The 21164-nt window shown below is 40.0% G+C and overlaps 1 long non-coding RNA gene across 1 annotated transcript in view; it reads left to right on the top strand.

Moving 5' to 3' along the window:
- Positions 1-16704, top strand: part of LOC113747703 (uncharacterized) — a 131492-nt gene extending 114788 nt beyond the window's left edge. The window contains exon 3 of the long non-coding RNA XR_003463819.1: positions 16662-16704. This is a non-coding gene — a long non-coding RNA (uncharacterized LOC113747703). The remainder of the gene's footprint in view (positions 1-16661) is intronic.
- The last annotated feature ends 4460 nt before the right edge of the window (positions 16705-21164 follow it).

The raw sequence follows: 21164 nt of genomic DNA, 5'->3' as shown, positions 1-21164 counted from the left end.
GCACAGGCAGAAACACTCCACCATTTAAATTATTTTCACTTGTGTTTCCTCCTGCTCTGAACAAGTTGATGGCACAGACACACTCACACTCACACCTCTCCAAAATCTCTGCGTAATTCTACACAGAGCTGGCACAGTGTGGACGCTTCATTCATTATTTAAATCTTTCAACATGACACTGAGATATAACTGTTAACTGAGCTTGTGTGCTTCTCTGACTGAAAGATTCAAAGCTTTTACATTGAGATCTTTTGTGGAACAGCAGCACATCTCCCATATTTTATTCTACAGATTTGAGGACACATGAGGACAGTTTAAGGACTTTCTCTGTCGGATAAATAAGAGCATAACACATAAATGATGATATTCTGATATGATGAGGTGGAGTTCTAACTGCAGCTGCAGCACCAAAACAGGCTTCATCAGCTGCTGATTCACTGGCAGTCGAATTTTCTCGATTCTCAATTAATTTGTTTGAGGTTCAGAGATTTGGTGGAAATTAAGTCTACATAAATATTCCACTTAAGAAGAAATAATGTACTTCATGGCAATATTAAAAAATAGTCATGGGGAAAAATGTACTTTAAACAGTCGTGTTTGTACCAGTCTTAAAGATCTAGTGTGTAGGATTTATCTATCTATCAGTGTAATTGCTGCATTGCACTCCTCACATCACCCTCGCCTATCTATGTAAAGAAGAAACACTTGAAAGGCCATGTTTAGAGTCAGTATTTAGTTTGCCTGTCCCAGGCTACTGTAGGCCTCCATGAAAGAGGACCCGCTCCTGCTGTAGATATAAAAGTCTTATTTTTAAGTAACAAAAAATAAAAAGATTCTTATTTTCAGGTGATTATACGTGCATGAAATCATAGTTATGAATATTCATGTCTGCATTATTCTAAAAATTACAGTCCCCATCTTACTCACTGGACCTTTATGAGTAGAGGGCTTGAGTTTGTGGAAGGGCTTGATGTAGAACTCAAGCCAAGTAAAAATCATCAATGGTTGACGATAACAATGAGGATGAGGACAGGGCCTTGATGAGTTTGTTTTCTCTCAGTTACAGACATGCCATATGGAAACCTACACTTTGATTAAATATGTAAAGGATAAACAGAGAGGTAAATATTTCACTTGTGTATGATGGAACTGGGTGGATGGTTGAAATGAAAAACAGGATCAGATGAATATTTTACTTTGGACATGTAACATTAGTTATGTTGTTTATTGAGAATATGTTGTATATGTTACTGTTGATTTCATTTCTTTTATTTTCTTTCTTTAATGTGAAAAAAATAAAATAAAATGATGATCTGATATTGAAGAGAAATACCTCTACATACAGAAATATTTCCTTCTTTACATACCATGGAAAAACAGCTTCGTAGGAGGGAATTCTGGATTTCTAAGTTGGCCATTTTTAGCCCAAGAGAGTAAAATGAGAAATTTGACTTTGTTTTCATAATTAGCATCCTCATGTTACTCATATAACACAAGGACATCTTATAATCTACTGTAAACGAGCAAACCAGTGTAATAGTAACCTAATAAACCTGTAACCTTACGTGGTCAACAATGAACCTGCAACCTGCCTGCAGCCCACATTAATAACACAGCACTGACATGATCTTTCTCTCGATTTGATGTGGTGTGCAGAATGTGGATGATTAAGTTAACCAAACAGTTTTGTAGTGATGATAAAAGAGTGTTGTGTGATGCAATATTGATTGATGCAAACAAACACTTTTTTTTTTTTTTTCAAAATATGCAGCAAAGGCGAGTCAGGTTAATCTCACTTAGTTACAAAGCTAGTAGCAAGCTAACATTAGATAGCTGATGCTAAGCTAAATGTGTTTGCTGTGCTGTTTTCAGGTGTTTCAGGTGAGCCTTACATCTTTTGATAGCGAGTCCCCAGTCACATCTGAAGTCACTGTGTGAACTGACTAGACTATCAAATTAACGATTTTTTGTAATTGCTGATTGTAACATGTAACATGAGGTGGTTCACAGCTGACGAGAAAAATCAGGGACTAACTATGACATTCAATTTTCTATATTCTGTCTTTGGTTTAAAGGAGAATTAAAGCATGGATACCACTGGCAGCATCCTCTCTCTTGCTTTCATCTCTTTTATTGTTGTTCAGTGGTAGAAACTCCTTTTTTTTCTCCATATCCGGTTTAGAAAATGTCTCCTTTTCTTTGTATTTCTGTCTCATTTCCTTTCTCTTGCATCCACCGTACTGTTGCCTTTAATTGTACCTTTGCTTTGTTTGTCTCATTAAACCCTCCACCCTTTATATTCTTCCATCTCTTTGTCTTTTACCAACCATATTAAAAGAAAAGGATGACATGTGGATAAAGAGCCAAAAGGGAATGTTTTGATCTGAGGGTAGGTAACTGGTGACATCTGGATTGTTTTGCTTTCCCTGAAGAGAAGGTTGAAAGTTACAGAAATTACCTTTGTGAAGCGTGTATTGATTAATAAAGAGGCATATCTGCTGTGCGGGAGATAAACAACAGAAAAAGATGTCTGAGTGGCCTCTGATTAAGCCTCTGACTAAGGTTTCACCAGTGTAGACAGGAAGTCAGGATTTATCTTCCATGTTAGTGTCTTCTTCATGAGTGGCTGTAGAGGTAGATGGGTTGGTCACTCAACCCCAAGTTCTTCTTAATGGGCATGGTCATCTGTGCACATGTGTGTAGGAATGAAAGGCAAATTGTAAAGCGCTTTGTCCATTAATGTAGAAAATTGCTATATTAAATCCAGCCCATACACCATTCACCATTCTGAAGGTGGGACCTGCATTAGGACTGTATCTCTGATCAGTAGGTAGTTGGAAAATGGGTTTGAGAATGAAAAGAATGTGGAGGAAGTGTCACCACTGGAAGTACTGGAAGGCCTTGGTTCAACACCATGATGGGTAGAGACCAGAGGCCATGTCCTTTTACAGAGCAGCTAAACATCAGGTTCAGTAGCTCACAACCATGAGAAGATTGGAACTCCAACAGTCCTAGCATACATTAGTCACAGTGGAAAAGTGGTCTCCAGAGTAAACTTACATAAAACGCCAGGCCCAGACAAGCTCAAAGGCACAATGTTTCGGGAATGTGCTTCTCAACTATTAGAATTTATGACCCAACTCTTTCAGCTGTTCCCGGATTCTAGTTCTGTTCCCCACACAAGGAAAACATCTTTAAAAAAAACTCAAAGGCTAAGATCCCAAATGACTACAGGCCAGTGGCGTTCACATTAGTGTGTGAACACTGTACACACTGGTTGCAGACAAACTCGACTCACTCCGGTTTACCTGAAAAGCAACGCAGTGGGCAACATGTTGCAAATGACAAACTCTTTTTAAGAACATGGATGACTTGGCCCTAGTGAGCCACCTGACTGACATGAATGAACTGTTGAGAGGTCTTTGGAGCTGAACGTCGCTGAGACCAAAGAACTGTGCTGTGGGTGGAGAATAACATCTGGTGATGCTGCCAACCAACTGTTTGAACCCCTTGAATCAAAAGGGCAGGTGGTGTAGCAGGTGGGTGCCTTTGGATACTTGGGCATTAAGCATATAGTGACTACAGAGTCACTATATGCCTGCGCCTCTTTTTGCTGAGGAAACTGTTTTAATGTTCAGGAAGACATTTTAACAGCTGTCTAAAAGTTACTCATTGAGTCCACATCACATTTTTAACATTTCTTTCTGTTAAAAATTAATCTAAATTTTCTTGGATCATCGACCATGCAACTAAAATAACATTAACCATCTAGTCCTTAGTATCAGATCGTTACACCCAAGCACTTAGATATAAAGCAACCTTCTCACAGTTCATTCCAAATCGTCCCATTAGGCTGCCAGTAGAAAACCCCTTTACCAGGACGTACTGTATATATTCATAAAACAACGTCAACAAATTTTCTTTGCTCTGTGACGGACATCAATTTAGAATTTCAGTAAAATTATAACATTATCAGAGTCACGATAGCTAGTTTAAATAAAGTATTCAAATTTATTCAACAGAATCAGGGATATCACCTGTTTTATCCCACACATTCTTCCATCTCGTTAAAACGTGCCCACAGTTTGGTTGGCGACTCAGGTGTGCTAGTTGAGGCCACTGTAGCCTGGAACCTTGAGCCTTGAACAGAGCTGAGACACCTGGTAGGCTCATTTCTTTTTAACTCCACGCCCCCAGATTTTCTTTTTCATTTTCAAACTTGTAGTCTTCAACCTAAACCGATGTTGACTTTGCTTGAGGACATTTATAAGACTTCACACAGCTCCCTGACACAAAAGGCTTTTTACTATGTTTTTCACATATGCAGTAGTAGTCCCCAACACCTGTAAACACACTTTGATGTGAAAGATTGAGCCTCTTTTTTATATATATTTTTTTATTTAATAGTTCCGATGGTGGGTTTCAAAAACAGAAGGTGACTTTCCAACTTCTGTGAAGTGTTGAAAAGTGAAGGACAATAACAGAAGAGACATGAACGTTTGGGGAATATTTCAGCATTAAACTTCCACAGAGCTTCCTGCAAACGTCAGATGTATTGATACCCAGGCTAATGAGTGAGTACCCATGTTTGAACTGATGATTCCATCAGTGTTCAGTACTAGCAAACTTTTTTCTGTTTGAACTGTTCTGTTGTATTTTCAGCTTTGGAGCTCACATAACTATATTAATTATCAAATATTAATTGACCATTAGATCCCTCTGTTACTGTACCTTTACACTGTGTGTCATATCTTTGTAGAAGATATAGAATGAAAGCTGGGACTAGCCGAATGATCAAACATATATTTTATGGTGATTTGAGTTGAATTAAAACGATTTAACATCGATCTAAAAGATCTGGTGTGCTTGTATGTCAAAGATAAAGAGCATATATATATTATATATCTATATCTATATATATATATATATATATATATATATATTTAACAAACGGAGCATACAGCTGCCACATGCTGCTCAAAATGATTTAAACTAATAAACAGCAGTTGCATTCTAATTGACATGATGAAACAAACAACAACAACAAAACTATTCCTACATCCACATATTGCTAATAAGCATACTGTAGGCACACAGTGGTGCTTCTGGATCTGAGCTCAGCTTCTGTGCAGAGTGAGGCACAGAGCAATGACAAGGATATTGCACATTCCTGTAACAGTGCCCTGCAATGCATTAGGGAAATAAAAAGAGAACAATGTGACAGCTTTGTTCACTGAGAGGGTGGGTAAAGAGCTTCATGTTCACATCCAAACCGTGTCAATACTTAAAATAAAGGAGCTGTGCCAAAATGATTCTGACCATGTTCCTTTCACAAAAACATCAGCAGTGGTAATTTGTTCAGATCTCATTAGGTCATTGAGTAATGTTTGTTTAATGCAGTCATAAAGGTGTATAGTTTGGAGTAGTGAGGCCCTGGCCCTGTAATAAATGTGTTCTTGTGAAGCTGGTGCAAATGGTTTAAGCACATTTGATTGTTTGTGTGTCCTAGTTTTCATGAATCCACCACTCTTTGCTCAGGGTCGATGTCATCTACCCAAAGGATACATCTTACTGACTTTGGGAGGATCATTCAGGATCAAGTTACAAATGTAGCTCGCTGCAGCAGTCTGGTCTGGTCTGAGCTCTGGAAGTACTGGAACAAGGTGAATGGTTTCCCTGAGACTGTCTGCTGATGGTTGTGAAATGAATTGTGTGATTATGTTCATTTTCATGATCCTGTGTGACAGATCAATGATGCTTAACAAACAGTGCCAATAAAATAAATCCTGAATTGACATTATTGTTATGAGTAAGATTTTGCCTGCATACACTGCAGTTGTCTAATATGAGTTTTTGCAGTAATGTAACAATTCACTCACAGTTCATTTCTCACTAGCTGCAGATTTAACTTTGTGTGGAGTCTCAATTACTGTTATCATTGTTATATATGCAGTGTCTTACTACTATTCCATGTGTCATGTTAGCTAGCCAGAGCAAACAGCCCCAAAGCCCCACCGGGCACGTCTCTGCTTCTAATTATGCTGTTAGCTGTTCTAATTAACTATGCTGGGTTCTTCTAACTATGCTACATAGTCATATGCTACATAGTTCATTTGTTTCTCTTTTGGCTGTTTTTACGACCAGCTGTTTTATTTTGAAAATCGACCGGATTCTCTATGCTGTTTCTGTGTCTGACTTCCTTCCAGACCTGCTTCTAAGACACCTTTGAACTGGACCATGGCGGGACAGGTGGGGTTTGCCTGCGTATAGTTCTGGTGGCCACGGCGTATCCGGGCCCCATGAATTTGGGGGTTAAAGACAGGTGTGTGGCAAAAAGGTTTTGGAAGTGCCAAATATGAATTCAACTCTAAACAGTCTTTTGATTCATTTAAATCATTGCAGACATTGTAGCATTGTAGTTTTCTGCATGCTGCATACACATCCTGGATAGTTTGTAATGGGAAAGCCTGTCTATAACATGGTTTAGCTGATAGACGTCTGGCCCACTGCCAAAGCTTTCTGCGTCAAATGTCCACTGTAGAATTTATGTCCTGTATATCTACAGAACACTGGGCATAGAAAGTCCTGCACCAAACAGGATGTCATTCATGGAAACATATTGACATGACAGTTGGCTCTGCCTGTATGTTTTTGGCCTTACAGTATATATGCTGTGATTTGAAAACTAAAATTTATAATGAAGGTTTTGAGGTTTTGCCTAATAAATCCAGATCTTATTGGAGCTTAGCCGTGTTTAACCCACTTTATACTGACTTGCTTCACAAAGAGGACGATTTACTTTTCCTTTAGGTCCATTTTTCAAAATTAGTCGGCCCACGCTCTTCTTTCTGCCTCGTGCTGTGATTGGTAGCCCCTAAAGAACCACTGAGAATGAGAAACTACTTCTGAGTATTCTATAAAACGCAGACACATGCTTACACACACACACACACACACGCACACACACACACACACACACACACACACACACACACACACTTTGAATAGCACCTGAGGGGCGGGACTTATCGACTGAGCCATGGGCTCATCAGAAGATTGTTCAGTCGGGCCACTCGCATTAATGGTGAAGTAAATTGAAAAATGCAATCAATGATTGGAGTGAATGCTTGGCGGTAATGATATCAGCGTGAGATAATCCAATAATTGCCAAGCTGATGTATTCTCTATTGGTATTTGGCCGCTCTGCCTGTCACTATAAAGTATGCTCCCCTTTTCTTTCCCCTGGCCAAGAGTGGAAGGCAGAGAGATTGAGAGAACAGGAGGATACAGCTGCTGTGTGAGTGGAGCTAATGAGGATTATGTTTTCTCAGTATAATGCACAGAAACTTTTCTTCACCATTCATTTAACAGTAGGTAACCATGACTGTTAGAAATTACCACAGAATGTCAATGCTTCTTGGATTGCTTTTTAGTACAGAATGCTAGACTAAACCATTTCCAAGGTGCTGGAGCTGGTTGTCCTTTTTTTTAGTTTTAACTAGAAGCCACTATGCAGTCTGGTAGGCATATATTCTACTGACACCTTCCAAACAGAAGGATTCATCCATCAGGTTGCCAAATACTGAAGTGTGATTCATCACTTCAAAATCCAGTGTCCGGTTGTAGTGTGCTTTACCTTCCAGCTGACGCTTGGCATTGTGTATGGAACTGCTCGACCATGGAAACACATTTCATGAAGCTCCCAATGCACAGTTCTTGTACTGATGTTGCTTCCAGAGGCAGTTTTTGGAACTCTGTAGTGAGTGGAGCCCCACTCTGTCTGTTTGCGAGTTTGCATGGTCTACCACCTCATTGATAAGCTATTGTTCCTCCTTGTCGCTTTCACTTCATAGTAACAGCTCCTATAGTTGACTGGGACATATCTAGTAAGGTGGAGATTTCACAAACTGACTTGTGGCAGAGGTGGTATCATGGGACTGTGCCACATTTAGAGTCACTGAGTTCTTTACAACCCAATCTAAATATTATTTTTTGTCTATGCAGACTGCATGGGTATGTGCTGAATTGTGTGCACCTCTTAACAATGGGTGTGACTGAAGCACCTGAACACAATAATTATAGTGGTGTCCACTGACTCATGGTGTATGTATGTGTTACATGTTGTGTGTATGTGTATGTGTTAGTCATGAACTACCCCAAAAACCTTGTATTTGCGGCTGTATATCTTGCGTTGCATATCAGACAAAGGTCCATGAAAACAAGGGTCTTATACCTTTGTATTGATATGATGTATTGGTAACTTTTTTCAGATATCTTCATTTTTTCCCTGCTGACAGGCAGACATAGGGATGTTGGTGTTAGTTTGTTAGTCATTCTTGGTCCAATGCAATGTAACTTGATTACTGACTACATCCACAAAGGACAAGAACAAGGAGTTTCTCTACTGTAAATGACACTTAAAATTCCTCTTAAGAACAACTGAGATAACTCTTAAGCTAAGAGCTGGTGTAAGTTTGACCATGTTGCTATGATCAACTATGATCAGGGACATTCATTTTGAGGGCCTGGTACTCTAACCCGAAAAAAGGTCAACCAAGCAGATTTTGCAAAGAGGCATTACTTGGTGGAATGAGCTTTCTTTAAAAGAATGTTTTAGTATAATTCTGCACAAGCATCATAGCCTTTTTATATTAACACTCAGCCATTACCATAAGAGAGTTAATTAACCAGGTAAGATGTGAAAATATCAGGAGACAAGCAAGAGGCAGGTCAGGCATCAGAGAGGCAATGGGGAAAAACCACATGTAGAGCCAAAATATTTTCACATCTAACTGTGAATTAGGGTTTTATTTTGCTCAAACCAGAGTTAGTGCACAAGCGTTTTGTGTTTTATTTTGTCTCTGTTAAATTTGAATGAAATATTATGATGTTACATGTATTAAAATTGCTGTTTCGTCAATATAGTTTGACACTTTGAACACAGCGCTATAACTGCAGTTTAAACAAAACACTTACCTAGAAGAAAAGGCTAAAAATAAGGCACCATATTTTCCAACTACACCACTAAGGAGCTACTTTTAGCCTTAGGATATCGTGTGACTACATCCCCGGGAAAAAAAAAAAGTGGCACTGCTTGTGGCAAAGCTGATAACTGTATTTAAAATTAAGTTTTAAGTGAATATTCATGTTTCAAATGGTATTTTTGACTCAATGGACCCTTTTCTTTCTATTGCCATTAAAGGTATTTCAGTGACCTGACATAATTTAATTTACCACCAGTAAGACGCATAATTGCCAGTATGTCATTTGTTTCATGCAAATCTTGCGATGTGTAATGAACACAAGCATCCTGTAGGAGCTGCTAGCAGGACTTCAGTAGGTATTTGTCCTCATATCGCTCCTAATGCCCCCCTCCCCCCTACATGTTTCAACCTCTCTCACAGTCTTTTATGAGCTGACTGCAGTGGTTGAGGTACAGTCTCCCACTGGGGGCTGCAAGCATTCTTGCTTATTCAGCATCGTCTCACTCATTCTTGCTTTCCACCCCCTCTCTGTTTCCATCTTTGCCTCCCAGCTTTCATTCCCTGCAGGTTTTAGAGTTTTGTGCAACATAGATTCATTAATTATCTACATAACACTCTCCCTTCTCTTCAGTATTTTATATATGTATATATATATATATATTTAAAAAAACGAAGATGTGCATCGGCAACAATACTAGATTTCAAGACGTGATGAGAAATGGTGTGTAACATACTGGCCTCACTAAATTGAAATCAGTTGTTCATTTGTAATCCTATACCTGTAATGAATGCTACTGTGTACTCGAATAGCTTCATGGCATACAAATGGGACACATGCAAACGTCTTCTTAATTGTTAAATTAGAACCAGGCTCAAGGTTTTCCTGAATTAAAATGCTTGTGAAAAAAAAATAATTTGTGTATCTGCCCCAGGACTACTAGTCTAAAAAGTGTGCTGCTGGAATCTAAACGTATTGAGGCTTTTGTTTTACTTCACTGCTGGTTTACATCAAGTTTGTTCTCAGTGTGGCACTCCAGGAAATATCAGGGGTTTATTTCAAAACAAAAGGCTCTATCTCCTTTGGAGCATAAATGTGCTCAGCAAATATCAATGTTCATGGTCCATTTATCTGTTTTTCTTCACAGGGTTGAAGATTTGCTTTATTAATCCCTCATTCCAGTTTACACATATAGACCCAAAATAGAGCACACACACAAAGGGCTCAAAGACATGCAAATTTGGAGAGATAGTGGTGTGATGGCTACCAGTCGACACTGCACACTGTGGTCGTGCTGGACTTGAACAAGCCACCCTCTGGTCCCTAAGGACTGAGTTACTGAAAAAAATCCATGTTGCATCCTTTAATGCAACACAAGACAAAGAAATAAAACAAAAACTTTTCTTAAGGTGGAGTATGAGGGATGAGTTGAGGAGACTGACCCATAAAATACACGGAGCCGATACGTTTCAATTTCAGTCAATATGTCAGCTCACACAGTCTCCGTCCCCGCTGCGTCACGGCTCTGGAATGACTGCAGCGTCCGGCAGCCCTCCGCAACACATACGCAGAGATTCTATTTTTCACGGACGGCGGAGCACGGCGCATAAATTCAGCACAGAGAAAATTGTGCAGGGAAGGAAATCTACTACAAAATACAAAATAAAACCCCGGTTGATTTTCAAAATAAAATACTCCGCCTTCACCGCAGATCAAGTTTCATTATAAGAACACGTCATAATGGGTGGGGCCGACAAGTCAACAGGTCAGAGGTTTTCAGGCATCTTTTCACGCCGTCGACACCATGGATGAGGAGAAGTTGATTCAGGAGGTCCAAAATCAACCTATCATTTATGATGATTTATGATTATTATTTATAAAGACACCAGAAAAAAGATGCGGCGTGGAATGCCATTGCAGGAGTTAAAGAGACTACAGCCGGCAATATTGCGCGATTATGCGTGAATTCGCGAGATCTCGTGCGTTCTCGCGATGCTCGGTGGCCGGCGGAGCCACACCAGTGTGCATCACAAACGAATTATGTGTGAGTTGGCGGACGGAGTACGCTGTCGTTCCGGAGTGAAGCCGTTCTGTAGCCGTTCTACATGCTGTGTATTTTAGGTGTTAGATTCTCAGAGAAAAACAGCTGCCCTGATGTCAGTGGATACTTATGTATGGCTTGCCAGATGGCAACAGAGTGGACAGGCTGGTACTGGGGTAGGTCTATAGGCTCTGCACAGGCACCTCACCTTACCTGTATCATTGCTGTATGGTCGGTGGATACCAATGACGTTCTGGACTTCAGTCACCTGCTGCAGAGCCCTCACATCCTCCGCAGTACAAACCATACCAATTTAAAATGTTTCCAGTTGACAAGAAAATTGTGGGAATTTTTCTCTAGTAAATTTTACTTAAGAAATAAGACCTCCATGTTTTGACATTTCTGACGATTCTATCAAACCCAGATTAGATTAGTAATATACTTAATAATGGCAGCTTCAGCTGCAGCCTCATCATATGAAGATGAATCTTTTGCAATTTGTGCCAATAATATGACCGACATAATGTTTTAATGCTATGAGCTCTAAGTGCCACAAGCATGTTTTTTTTCATCATTTTTATACTTTTTACATTTTTACATGCTTACATGACACTTTTTACTTAGAAAGTCATGAACAATTGAAACAATGACAATATTACAAAACCCACTTTAACCTTGATAATGATATAATATATATATATAATTGAATCAATGCTGCCAGGTAAAATTTGTCTGTCCAGGCTCAACCAGGAATCTCACTTCTTCCCTTCTATCTTTGGCCTGAGATATTTCATCCACACAGGCCAATGCCATTTGTGACTTTCATCTCCTTTAAACACAGGACTGTCCCTGTTATGGCAGTTCATAAATCCTTAGGGGAGTTTACCTCTTAGGAGGTATTTGAGTTAGAGATGAGAGGTTTGAATGGGTATAAAGTGATGAAAATATGACAGAACACATACATTGCAGGCAGTCAGCTGTCAACCTACTCCAAACATGGGGGAACACAACAGAGTTGTCATCTTTGGCAAGAAGATTGCAGTTCTGCTGAATTAGCATCACAACACCCTTTAGCGCACCTCTTCTCCACTGGGACACAGAGCAAGTTGCCAAAGTATTCAACCGCCACACTTGAGGAAATAACTTCATTGCACTCCAGGAAAATGCCAGCTTGGCAGTGTGGAGCCATGTGCCAACACCAAAATAGACTGAAAAAGCAGCTTATCACAATCAAAAGAAGCTCTTTAAAAAAATCTAAACTTTCCCTGAAGTCTTTTACTCTAGAATTACCACAGCAGCATCTATTCGGAACAGCGAGGCGACCTGCAGGCTGGCGAACACCGTATCTACATAGGGGGCATAGCATGAACAGCATGTTAGCAGAGCAGCAACAGCTTCCATGCTCTGTCTTTGTCTACAGAGGATGCTTTCAGGCACAATATTGAGTGTAGGTCAACCGTCTTTTGGCAGTGCTTCGAGCCCAACAAATAAAAATACGTTTTAGGTCACGTTATCATACATTACATATAGCATGAGGGAAGCAAGCTGTTACACCACCTGTGTAGTTGGACTGGAAATAGAAGCACATTTATTACATCCTCCTGTGTAGACACGCCTGCTGTGCCGACACACCTCCTGTGTAGACACACCTCCCGTGTAGACATGCCATTAGTACAAGACAACGACACAGTCGATGAACCTACATGAACCTACTCTGGCCGCTGGCATGTTGGCAGTCCTGTCTCTTCCGCCTCCCTACTAATCTAAAAACTGCCAGTGCTAAAACAAAGACTGCATTTAATAGGTCAATAATCTGGTAATAAGGTAATGCAGGTAAAAAGTAAGATACATCTCACAGTGAATATCCAATAGTATTTTAGTTTGAAATGCTGATCCATAGCATGCATCAAGTTGAACTTTCATTGACATTATTTCAGTCTTTTCCTTCTAGCTTTCAACTGTGAGTCATTCTGTGTAACAATACTTTTTCCATCGAAAGCAAGGACCAGCTTTGCCTCTAGAATAAAGACATCAAAGATTTCAACTGCCAGCCAAAAGGAATATGACTGAATCAGACAGACACCGATGCTGAAGCCTGACATGTTGCTCTGTGGCTCTGATGGGCTGTAAAAACCCTTCTCAGGGAACACCTAGGCCCTCGAGAGCCTTTTCACAACATTCAGAAAGGAGTCATTTCCCAAAACTGAGCTCAAGTAATGATTTCAGACTGAAGCAGTGATGGATCGGCATCTGGTTGGCAGAAGCCAGCTGTTGTGGCTGAATAGCTGATTCTGTAGCTCCTGGTGTGAGATCCTGCCCTCTATAATCTCTGTGTCATTTCACTGTAGGCTCTCTCTCTCTCTCTCTCTCTCTCTCTCTCTCTCTCTCTCTCTCTCTCTCTCTCTCTCTCTCTCTCCCTGTCAGGCTCATTTGGCTTTGATCAGCAGACTTATTGGAATTTTCTTTACTCCAGCATTTTCTGCATGGCTAAGGTATACGGTGCTTCACAGAGCTTTGCTCTACCATCTCTCTCTCTCTCTCTCTCTCTCTCTCTCTCTCTCTCTCTCTCTCTCTCTCTCTCTCCTCTCTCTTGCCTCTTTTGATTTATGCAACTCTCAGATCTTTCTTTTCTCCTTTTCACATAATCTCTGTCTTCATCTCTTTCACTCACTTCCCCATTTTGCCTGTGTCATACATGAAGAAGTGCAAACAAATCTTATTTTATACTTATACTTTTTTGAATTTGCATCGTACTAGATCTACACAGTGTTGGGGTTAGAAATAGCAACAGTCTGCAGTTTGAGACCAGCATTAATAAAATCTTTCACTTTTCACATGCTTACTCAGGATTTATATATTCTGATCTTAAATGTCTGTCTATCTATCTATCTATCTATCTATCTATCTATCTATCTATCTATCTATCTATCTATCTATCTATCTATCTATCTATCTATCTATCTATCCAGCTTAACAGAGTAGCCACAACAACCTGTCACTTCAGTTCCTCATGTTACAGTAACTTCCTCTAATTTGAGTGCATGAATTACAAAGTTGGTCACATAAATGTTGTCAAACAGTATGTTCTATGTGAAATGATCAAAGATTCTGCCACCATAAACTGAGGAAATATGCAATACAAACTTTAAAGCAAGCTGTTTTTATCACATCTGTCACTGTACATCTGGGACAGAAACACAGGGTGGGGACTGGAGACCAAGAAAACTGATCTAAGCAGCTTCTCATATTTTGTAGCCCAAAGTGACAGTAAGAAATACATTTGATTTTTTATGGGCTGAAGAAAATAATTCCAAACTTTTGTTAGGTTGGATGAAATGGAGGTTGGACATGTTATGTGCTACATGTGAATCCACCATCCTGACCAACAACAAAGACACAATATTTGCTGTGTTGACATTGAACGTTGGCAGTAGACTTAATCGTGAGGTGCAAACTCGGCCAAAGTGGATGTAATTTGTAGAGATACTGGACTGTGCAGACCCACTTTACACTGACCTTTAAGCTAGCATGTGCAGGCAAATGTCCTAATCCTCATTTGTTGTTGATACTGTCAAACATAGGTAGCTAGTCAGCACATAAACCAGAATATCTAGAACATTAGAATTATGTCCTTTGAGCTTCTCAACAATCACAGAAAGTTATTTCTCTTAAGCAGAACTTTTGATTTTTTGATTTTATTCTTTTTATTTTGATGCTTATTAATGAAAACATTTTTGGGAAAGCAAAACTGAGGTTAGGTTTTTTTTATTTCTTGTATCTGTAGAGAAAGGGCTTTTTGGATGATGACTAACCACTCAGTCTGGTAAACTTACGTTAGGTAAACTTCCCCAGATCGAACTTCTCTCTTCTGGGAGGCTCTACAGAGCACTGTGCACCGAAACAAACAGACTCAAGAACATTTTCTACCCACAGGCCATCATTTGGATGGACAGTTAACACAGACGCACAGTGTCAAGAACAATCCCTGTGCAATAACGTCTCAAACATCCACCTGTAAATTATTAATTTTCACTGGGAACCGGAGGGTGGCCAGTTCAAGTCCAACATGGACCAAAATATGGAAGGTGGACTGGTAGCTGGAGGGATGGTAGTTCACCTCCTGTGCACACTCAGGGGGGCCGCCCATCACTCCACCATCTCTCACCATATTGCATGTCTATGAGCCCTTGTATGTGTGTTAGGGGTTAAAATGCATGTAAAATAATAGCTTCTTCTTCTTCTCATGGACATAAAGATGGACTTCTAATCTCTACATAGTAGTTTATATTAATATGTTTATATTTATGTGTATCTGTAGAGCTTGTTGTCTTTGTTTTAGCTGTATTTATATCTATATCTGTGTATGTACACAGTCAAATGTGTTGTATGTCTGTAGTGGGACCCAAGTGTTGGGCTTTAGGTTGGGTTCAGCATGTGGAATGGGGAAACAAACCTGAACACATCACTGCTTTCCTTCCCCCTGAAACCCTGCCGCGGCTTTGATGCTCTTTTGGTCCATCTTCCACATGACTTCAAACCCCACTAGGAGCGTTTCAGAAGTGTTTAGCCCGCCAGACTGACTGTATTTGCTCAGATTTGGCCATTTTCCTGGGTTATGTGCTTCTAAATATTCTTCTACATGTGTAAATATGCTTCGTAGTTCATTTGTTTCTCTTTTGCCTTTTTTTATGACCAGCAGTTTGCACAGGGAATTTTATTTTGAAAATCCACCGGCTTCTCTATGCTGTTGTGTCTGTATGTGTCTGACTTCCTGTCAGCTCGAGGTGCTCTGTGTGAATTGGCATCCATCAAAAATAGAACAGCCACGTATTCAACATGGAGCCGAGTGGAGGCCTGCTTCTGGGCCACGTATTGCTGTGGTGACCGCGGCTCACATGCATTTGGGGGTTACAATGGATTTCTTAGACAGGGCTTTTTTCAAACATACTCTGTAGGTAATGTAGTTAGCTAAGGATATGCTAGCCCCTGGCCTTGGAATTGAACTGCTTATGCAGGCATTAATATAGCAGCTATTATTAGAGCAGAATACACTCATTAAACCATTTATTTAACCTTTCTTTAGTTTTGTAAAGTTGGATAAAAAAGACTGAGCATCACTCTTTCCTACCACCACATCCATCGTGTTGTCCAAAGCTTATGTGCATAGTTGCTAAGATATGATTGGATAATGACTGTTCACTGGAGGAGTAGCCTATAGTATGCAGTGTTTAGGAGTTCTCGTCTCGTGTTGACATTGCTGAGATCTGCTTCCTGTCTCAATATTTTATTTTATCCTTCAAACCCATCTGGAGACCCCCAGAAATGACCCGCCTTTGGTGTAACTAATGAATGTTTTCTTTTATTATTTTGGATACAAATGCTGCACTCAATGAAGCTTTAAGTCTGATTGTTGATTTCCTCTTTCAGGCTTGTGTAACCAACAATTTCCATGAATGAAGTGAAAGAGCTCTATTTGTAACATTTTTACAGTTTAGTCTTCAGCTTTCACTGTCTTGATTAGGAATGTGGGTGGATAATTGAATAGAGTTGTGCTCATCTGTTGTAATGGCTGCTGTAGAAGCCTTTTAAGGACTGTGGTCACTTCAGAGTCAACAGCTAATTGTGTCTTCTCTTGTAGATTCCAGGCCAACTAATGAGCTGTGCGCAAGAGCAGCTGAGGGTAAGTCCTGCCTGTCTGAAGTAAGAAAACACCTTGATGCGTGAGTGTGTCCACACAGTCAACTACACATTGTGCGCGTGTTTCATACAGAAATGCCTTCACATATCTAACTGAGATGTGTTTACATGCATTATGTGTATTTGCATGAATATGCGCCCATGAAATATTCAGTATGTTGTTCTGCATAGATAAGGACCAGTGATGGTCACATACTTTGGTATATTTAACTGACATTTCCTAAGCAAACTGAGAAGAAATGAAAGAACAGGAAACTGCCAACAGCATGTTCGAAAAATAAGAATAGTGCACCAAGAAGAACCCAACAAGAGTTTCTTTGCAGACAGAGCATCGGTTCACCTGAGGAATGAGACCATCTTATGTGTCATTTACATCAGACTTATTAAAACACGACAGAACAAAACCTGTATTTCACAGAGAGAGAGGGAACTGAAAAAGTAACTAAACACCACCTGAAAATCTAGTTTTTGCTGACATCCAGTGGTTTAACTTCTCACCTTGCTGCAGTGATGCACAGGTGGACTCAAGAAAAAAAGCAGATTTCTGACCACAGCTAACCCGAGCTAGAAGTGAAACAGGTTTGTATGTTTTAATCAGAGGGGGCAGTGAAAAGCTGCTTTTCAGGATTACAGTTAGTCTTTAATTGTACCAACATGCTGCGCTGCAGTAAACAAAGCTACAGCTATGACAATGCAACATGTGTAGGTAATGTAGGTAAAAACAAAAGGTAGCATGTCTCGGGCACACAGACTCTGTGGGTGTCTCCAAGCTATCCCGCCAATTTGGTTCATGCATGCGCAGCAGCTCAAAGTGAAAAAAGGCTGGATGATGGTGAACACATAGATTGGAGGGTGTGGTGATACTGAAACAGCTGAGCCAATCAGAGTGAAGGATGGCAAACACACCTCCAACAATGGAAAACTCTGCATTGCATGATGCACACACACAACATCACAAACCTGGTGCTCCTTTAAATACGAATTATTGTTACTGTTAGATTTTATTGATCGTAAAATGTGATACAGATTTCCAGAAGTCCTCTACATGAACAGCAGAACACCACAGTTCCAACAGACCTATGTGGTGTGTGTAGAAGTGTGTGTGCTTATTTTATAGCAGCTTGGTGTCGTTTGCAGTGATTTAATGAAAGGTAAACACAGTGAACGGGCTGTGTGTAATGGTGTTGCACTCTGGCGCAGTGCATATCCAATCAGAGGCTGCAGATTTATCAACATATCTGTCATGCTGCCCTCATGTGGCTGCAGGGGTCTAATGAAGTGAAGGAGAAGCTCTTCATACAGTATAAATCAACTGTCAATCACAGAGATACATGCACATCGGTTTACCTGTGTTCCTGCTTTAACTACATTAAACTACATTTCAGTCTTATTCATCTACGGGCAGAGGTGGACTAAAGGTTAGAGAAGTGAGCATGTGACTGGGTTTTCTTCAGTTCCGTCCCCAGTAAAACATAGATGGGAAGAGTGAAAGGCAGTGCTTACCCCTCCCTCATTACCACCTCTGAGGTGCCCTTCAGCAAGGCCCTTAACCCCAGCTGCTCCAGTGGTGCTGCTCAGCGGGCAGCAGATCAGTGATAAACAGCATATCAATTTACTGGTGTTCCTTCTTTAACCACAAAATGAACATTTAAAACAATTACCTCATTTAATTCAAATCGTTTATACTGTCATTTAATCAATGTTAGATATTTACTGCTCTCATTGATAAAAACACTAAAGCTTTAGTGGAATGACAGTGAGCCAGAAACAGTGTGGTCCTCCATGCAAAGTAAAACTCACATTATCCATCCATCTATTTCACTTCCACTTATTTGGGTCGGTGGTGGAGGTTTAGCAGGGTGTTCCAGACCTCCCTCTCCCCAGCAATGCATTCCAGTTCCTCCTGGGAGATCCGGACGCATTCCCAGGCTAGATGGCTATATAGTCCCCTCAGCAGGTTCTGGGTCTGCCCCGAGGTCTCCTCCCAGTTGGACGTGCCAGAACACCTCAATTCATTAAAAAATATTTTGAAAAATCTAAAAATGTCACATATGTGCCCAATTAATGACAAAGAGGTCATTATTTTAGTTTGTCATTTCCTGATAAACCATAAAAAGTTGTTGATGATGTCATCCTGCACTCGGGGGCGTGTAGTAATTTTACATCCAATGAAACACTTTCTCTCTTATAACACCACCGGACTGCAGTGGTTCCTGTTTGATCCAGTCTATGAGTGAGTGTGAGGGCTGCTACAGTCATCTATGTCCAGGTCTCACTGATTACTGTACAAAAGCACAACTTTAGAACTTGATTCAAACTGGATCAGATTTTATACACAATATATTTGGTGTCCTTCAGCTGTTCAGCTTCAACTCTCTGTGATTTACAGAGTGCCTTGATGGACAGATAGTTTAAACTTTTAACTACCGTAATTGTCGGACTATAAGCCGCTACTTTTTTCACACGCTTTGAACCCTACAACGGTGAAATGCATATGATGCAGCTTATAGCTAAAGGCAATCGATCTGGCCATCAAAGAAGAAAATATAGCTACTGCACGTAATCTTGGCATCCTGTGTTGATGGCGTGTTGGTGCCATACTGCCGATTTTCAGGCACAGTTTGAAAAAAAAAGCGTGTCTCAAATTAAAACAAAAAAAAATCTTTGTGTACCGTCTATTTGTGTAAATAACATGTTACAACATGAAAACCTGCGGCCTATATTCAAGTGTGGCCTATATGTGTACAAAATGTATTTTCTTTTCAAATTTAGCTGGTGCAGCTTATATTCAGGTGCGCTCAATAGTCCGAAAATTATGGTACTTGCTAAAGTAGCTAATTGCTTCTTAACGGCTGCTGAATCTGCCATTAACAGGCAACAGAAGTTGGGCTCAGCAGCTCAACTCGACTGGGTTGGAGCACAGCCTCTGAGACCAGGGAATTTACTCGAGGAATGATTAAGTAGTGAACTGCTACTGTTGTTAGCTTGGTCAGCCATGCAGCTCACCAGCCTTACTGAGTGCTGAGATGCAAGGATCCAAACCCGCCAGGCCACCACTGGTTTCAGAGGTTGGGTTTGGTCCCAGGTCTGACTGAGCTCACTAGAAAGTAGACGTTGACTCTCGCTCATTGCACTAGCTACAATGCATAGCAGTGGTGTGTAATCCACACTTGCTATTGGCTATTGTAAATGCCAATCAATATCCTAAGTTCCTCCTTATCTGGCTGTTTTTCCAGTCTTCTTCCTGCTTCCTGTTTTATGTTCTGCTTTATGAGCTCAGGGCGGGATCAGTTACACTTTCATCATTTTGAGTTTCCTGCACCTTTAATAAATGATCTATTGATAAAAACTGCAACACCCACAGTCATTAATCTTGACAACACTATTAATCTGCCTTTCAGGAGCTGCATGTACACTGTGCAGAGATTGTTCAGATTACAGGCCTTGTGTGTGCATATGTTACATGCCTTAGACACTTATGAATGTACGTTTTGATTGAACTCGTGTGTATGAAGCATCTGTATGATGAGCATGTTTCGGTCTCATTACTGACTTGACAAGAGGCCTGTGAACGGCAGTAAACCTCATTATAAATTGTGTAGACTGAGTAGAGCTCACTCATATCTACACTTAATGAATCAGAGATCTCTCCTCTTTGCTTTCTTCATGCCTCATGAGATTTTGAGTCTAGTTCTGTGTTTTATTGCTAGGTTAAGCAAAAGTGATTTTTTATTATTTCCAATAACCAACCATAAACCTAAAAAAAAATAAAAAATGCAGTTACTGCAGCAGTAAGTACATCCCACGTTGGCTTTGATGCCATGAAGCATAACTCTCATTAAATTATGGGTACATTTTGAGTCTAAAAATAAACTTCCAGTCTTGGTGTTATTATTCATGCCTAGGCATCTTATTGCAATCCCCTCTACACAGCAGCTTCCAGCCGATTTCATTTCTTTTTTAATTGTCCATAGCTTAAAGAAATGAACAAGTATTTCCTTCAGGATAATGGGGAAATGAGAAGCAAATAGATTACACTCTCAGATTGCATCTGGACTTTTTAGGTTTTTTTTCTATTTGGTTATTTGGCCCCTGGGGCATTTTATTATAAGCTTTATTTATTTATTTATTTTTTATCACAGCAGGTTCTTCTATAATGTTTTACTCCAATCTTCTGAAAATGTTGCTGTTTCATTTCAGCATTTATCATTTTCAAGAGTCAAGGACTGATATTTAAAGTGATTTCCATGAACCTATGCGACCTATGAATTGCAGCTGAAACAAAATTATATTTAAAATGTAGTTATGAACTAGTTTTGCAACACAAATCAGTGCTATTTAACATACGTCCTCTTATGAAATATTATAATTTGGCACTGTGCGTTCTGTGCTGACCGCTGCAGCATGTTGAACACGAACACATCATGAACTATGATAACTGAAG

This window comes from Larimichthys crocea, chromosome XV (assembly GCF_000972845.2).
Source record: "Larimichthys crocea isolate SSNF chromosome XV, L_crocea_2.0, whole genome shotgun sequence".
Classification (NCBI taxonomy): Eukaryota; Metazoa; Chordata; class Actinopteri; family Sciaenidae; genus Larimichthys; species Larimichthys crocea.
The sequence above is the reverse complement of the archived record's forward strand: the minus strand, read 5'-3'. Positions and strand labels throughout refer to the sequence as shown.